This window comes from Sinocyclocheilus rhinocerous, unplaced genomic scaffold (assembly GCF_001515625.1).
Source record: "Sinocyclocheilus rhinocerous isolate Xijiao unplaced genomic scaffold, SAMN03320098_v1.1 scaffold463, whole genome shotgun sequence".
In the NCBI taxonomy this organism is placed as follows: domain Eukaryota; kingdom Metazoa; phylum Chordata; class Actinopteri; order Cypriniformes; family Cyprinidae; genus Sinocyclocheilus; species Sinocyclocheilus rhinocerous.
In genome coordinates this window covers 809,015-814,628 of record NW_015627535.1, presented here as the reverse complement: position 1 = coordinate 814,628, position 5,614 = coordinate 809,015, and the positions used below count along the sequence as shown (strand labels likewise).

At 35.6% G+C, this 5,614-nt stretch overlaps 1 protein-coding gene across 1 annotated transcript in view; it reads left to right on the top strand.

The window, feature by feature from the left end:
• The window catches only part of LOC107728566 (transportin-2), a 29,911-nt gene that overhangs the window by 11,382 nt on the left and 12,915 nt on the right, over window positions 1-5,614 (top strand). The gene's annotated exons all lie outside the window — the stretch shown is intronic.

Here is a 5,614-nt window from a genome sequence, read left to right as displayed (position 1 = left end):
TAGCAAAATAAAGTAAACTGACAAATTATACCCAAAAATTCTTCACACTGTGGACTACCAGTAAAACTGATACAAATTTGGGCTACCAAAAATAAAAGTATCGGTATCGGGCGAGTACTGGAAAAAGTGGTATCGGTGCATCCCTAATAAAAATGAATATAAAATAGGAAATATACAAAGACTTTTACTACAGAGAAAACTACAACAGAAAGTTTACTACAGAAAACTACAGTTCAGTTCAAATAACAGCAACAAAAACATTAAAATGGTCCAAGAACTGGTAACTTAAACAGGGTTAGTACAGATACTGCAAAATAAAATTCAAGGACGTTCAAGGACTTGAACTACTTTTTTGGTTTGCAAGGACTAAAATCAGATCTCACTTCTCAATCAATATTGTTATTAGCTTTCAAATTCTTATAAATAAACTAATAAAACAAAATGGTACAAATAAAGTTCAGCACATGCAAAGATTGTTGAATAGACATCACAATGTTGAGCCGGCATCGTTATCCGCATCCCAATACCATGTTCGGAAAGAAAATGACGTGTAGGCGGAACCCCTAAAGGGAATAAATACGAGATGGGAGGAAAATATATATTTCAATATTTTTCCTCGCAGTTATATAATTGGGTAATTATACTACATATATATTTCGACATCAGGGAGCCGCTATTATACCTGGCATTAAAACTGGCATTGTGCTTTTGAATGCACGATCGCTTTGTTTTACTTTCACTTTCGAGATTTGCGATCGCACGTACTCTGTTTATACTATGGAGTGTGATTGCCACACATTTTACAAGATTATATGTTTGTCAGTGGTACTGAGGATCTGCAAATCATTCGCCATCGTCCTCCGTTATCTCTCCTTATTCGGTTTATGTGGTAAGTGAAATTTTATGTACTGTAGGATGTAACAGGCAACCGTTACACCGTGTCTACACCGGACGCGACAGTTGTTGTCGCGCCGCATCAGCTAAAGTCTGTCTACACTGGACGCGATAAAGCGACCGTTGGAAATCATTTGAAATTTGTGTCAGCACGTCATAAATAGAACGCGGCAGCAGTTTACTGTCGGGGATTTGTGTCGCTTCGCATCCAGTGTAGACGGCATCACTGATTATAATGAGTTCTATAGACTGATCTATGTATAATCTTTATTATAGATCAGTGGTTCTATAGTATTTTGTCGGTTTGCGCCACTCGCGTCCGGTGTAGACGCGGTGTTAGGAATCATGTTTTCCCTTATTAGGATTCACGCTTTGGGCACACCCCCTAACTCTTCCCCCACACCCCTCCCCCCGCTCGCCTATGCCGATGTCATCGTCCATCGCGATGTTTCACTGTAGACATCTCCGATGCCAATTTTGTAGACATTGCCCAACCCTAGACTGTGGCAACTTTAACATTTGATAAGATACTATGGCACAGTTATCGCTTTACTTATTCAAACTGATTTTTTTATGAATATATGATTGACCTGAAGAATGAAAGCTATATCATACACTTGGAAAATTATGAGCTTTATCACGCTCATAGACACTTAGCTCACAAGGTGAGACAAAATACAGATACTTGGTTCACTAGAACGAGACAATGTTTTAATACTTTATAAATATTTTGTCATTTGAAAATTTCTTAAATCACAAAAAGTATGTATTTTTTAAAAATGTTTTAACTCTGTGTTTCCCAACCTTTTTTTTAGTCGCGGCACCCTTTGGAAATTTTAACAAACTTGTGGCACCCTACAAAATTAATTTTGTCACAATATTTTAATTTCTAACTTCGATGTGGATGTTTCATGTATTTCAACGATGTTTAAATCCATTTAATTTTAATATTTGGCCACATACAAAGTCAGAAACTTTTATTTTGAAATCGAGATATACAATAAGTCGCATATTTAGAAATATGTTGATGTATTCTCCTGTGTTGGCATAGGTTTAACCTGTTAACCCGCACCTGGATGCCGGAGCACTGAATGCTCTTTGTTTACACGTGTCAATGTTTACGAATAGATTAAATGAAAAGGGACAAAATTAATCTTGACAAACTATATATCATAAAGGTCTAAGCCTCAAGCATCGACATATATCGCTGTTTTTCAATGGAAAGCTTATAAGGAATGTATTTGCTAAATTTGTGTAAGCAGTACACATGAAAACATGCATAATCAAAACGCAGTACGTACCAGATTTGTCGTAATAACGAGTCATAAACGCATCCACAGCTGTAAATCCCGGTGTAGTTAGAAAGGTAAGGGTCCACTGAACAACAATCCCATAGAGCACTTTTAGTCCAACGAAGCAACACAAACAGAATGAGACCATCCACTAAAAAAAAAGTCAAAGATACGCGGAATATCGTTTATTTGAATTCTGGCGCTCTCTCGTAATGGCTCGTGACGCACGCTGTGACGCACCTGTAATCTGTTGGGGGCGTAACTTAGCGATTGGCTTTTTGCACAAAAAATTTTTTTTTTTTATTCAACATTTTTCATGTGTATGTGTGCGTGTATTGTGGGGAATGTGGCTGTATCTGTATGATTACCATCTGTATGACCGCACATCAGCGTGTGATTACTGACCGTATGACAGCTATCAGTGTGAATGTGTCTATACAAATGGCTATTAGAGTGTGATTATTAACTATATAGCCGGCAATCTGTATGATTACCATCTGTATGACCGCACATCAGCGTGTGATTACTGACTGTATGACAGCTATCCATGAGACATGTGACTTTCAACCCATTACTTTTCTGGATTGCTCCAGGACTGATTTCATGCATTTCTATATGGAATTAAAAAAAAAACATTCAGTGTGGTATAATTTTTTTTCAAGGCACTTCAGTGTCTATAACTTTTTATTTTTTTGTGCATTATCAACTCTGGATGATGGATAGTAAAGCCCAAAGGGTCTTCTTTCCAAAGACACCAAAATTGTCTGTGTAGCTCACTGTTGTCAGGAACTGTTACCATTTTACGTTAGGTAGGTCATTTTTAGCTGTTAGTCCCAAAATGGGGGGTGCAGGTTAACAGGTTAAATTATTTACGATACAAATCAAGTGAGTTTTCCCAGATGAATGTTAAGCAACCCAAACTCTTCCTCTGCATATGCAAATACAGGTAAATGCATTCTGGCAATCATATCATTCTTATGGAGATGACGTTATTACTCTGAGCTGTTTACAAAGCTCCGCTGCTTTTTTAATAGCTTTTCTATGTAAATGACGCTAGATGGAAATCTTTGACCATTGCGCCTCGCAGCTTTTTCAATGTGTCGCGCTTGAGACCCATGCTGCTTTTCCATTCATCAGCTCTGAGCTTTTCTCAGCATCCTCTGCAATTAGATACTATTATGCGTGTCTCGTGTTTATAAGAGCAAAAACTTCTGATTGGCTAGTAATGTTAGTTTGGTTGAGAGTGAAAGCTGTGTTCCTCTCATACCTTGGTAGGCGAACTCATGATCTCGAACGTGATATCAAGTGTTTTTAAATGTAGGAGTTTTTAAATGTAGGACGACTATCTTTTTTTTTTTTTTTTCCCCGCCGCATACCAGAGATCCTGCACGGTGCCGGAGAACTTTAAGCCCTGCAACAGGCTTTTCAAAATCCAAAATATTGCCAGACAGCTTGGCGCTTTATTTTTCACATTCTCTGGAAAAAAATATGTAAATGAATTTAAACAATTATTAATTTATGTAATTTTATTCTACTGTAATTCTTAGGGATGCAACGATTCACCACGAGCTGGTTGAAAATCGATACAAATATGTGACGATTCAAATCGATTGAGATGTTAAACGAATCGCGATACATTTGCGGGTGGAGTTTATATGAATGTATCTTTATGTAGGGGAACTGACTGTCTATAGAATAGTTTAGATTATATTTTCTTTTCATCTTGACTGTGTAATGCATATTAAAATACTGTTTATTATAAGCACTGCTTTGTTTACAGTGGTAACCAAGGAAACGCTGCATCGCTGCTGTTCCATAAGCACCACCTGCTGTCAGAGAGTGAATCTGTGTCTCATTCAGAGCTTTTGCTGTCTTTAGTTTTGTGAAACTATACTACATAAAACATCTGCACGAAACAAAGTCAGAGCATTCTGTTTTTGTTTTAAAATGTCAAATTATGCAATCTTATTTAGATTTAAAAAACTGCTTATGCTGCATGTATTCAGCATCTTTGCTTGGATTGTGATTCAAATGCAGTGGTTGCCTCTAATTTTGAATGAAAAGAGCACAGGCAAAGCCTTTTGTTTATATGAAGAGGATTTTTTTTGGCTTATTTATTTGATTAGATTTGGGGTTTGTTTTAAAATTTCAATTTAGTTTTGTTATTTGACACATTTCTGTTTCACAAAGAAATGTGCAGCATTTTGTCCAAGCAATAATAAAAGGACACCTTTTCATTTATAATTTGTCTTAAATCTAATTTTGTTTAAAAAAAAATTGAGAAAATCGAATCGTGAAATCAGTATACTGAATCGAGCTGAGTCGTTACATCCCTAGTATTTCTTTACTTTAGCATTTGCTAGCTTTTGTCCCCTCATTTTATACATTTATACATTTTAAAGGGGTCCTGTTACCATAGAGCTTCAGTGTAAATATTGCGTCAAAATCAAATCAATTTGTGTGCGATTTAAACCTGGATGATTGTAACCACTAAGTTTGTCTGCCTTGGGAAAGCTAGCGTGTCTCATCAGATTAACTGTACAGCATGTAAGACTCTAATACAATTATAAAGTAATTATTTTATCACAAATAAATTTTTCAAATGAGTAAAACTGGCTGTGTCTATACAGTATTATAGATTACACAACATCATAATGTTATTTTAAAATACATTTTTTAATTATTATTATTTTAAATTATTGTCCCCGTATTGACTTTGAGCTTTGTAACTTTGCAGATCTTTTTTTTATGCTCAAACGGCAACATTACAGACTAAACTAAAGTTGAAAAAATGAAAAAGCATAATAGGACCCCTTTAAGGCATTTAAAATAACTGCAGTAAAAACACTATAGCAGAATATCAATTGGTTTGCACTTTAATTATTATTTATATTATTATAATTAACTATAAAATAATTTTGTGAGCCTTTTTCCTCTTTAAAAATAAGTTAACCCTAAGACATTTAAATAGCGGAAAATAGCTCTTTTTTTTTTTTTTCCTGTTTTGATTTTATATTTTATTTTATTGTAGTTTAAATTATTATATACATTTTAATAAATTCCCTCTTTAAACATTTAGACATTTAAGACCGTAAAATGAAAATAACTGCAGTATAGTGGAATCTCTACCAGTTGACTAATTTCTACTGTTGCACGGTATTTAGCAACTGAACTTCCTGCCTGTGGCCATAGAGATTATCTCATGCGTTGCTTAATTGTCTGAGATGCTGTTATTATTTGTTTAATCCCCCCAATGACTGCATCACATCCATCTATATCAGGGGTGGCGAACGTTGGTCCTGGAGAGCTGCAGCCCTGCAGAGTTTTGCTTCAACCCTAATCAAACACACCTGAACAAGCTAATCAAGGTCTGAAGGGTTACTAGAAAGCTATAGGCGGGTGAGTTTTAATTAGGGTTCGAGCCGTAC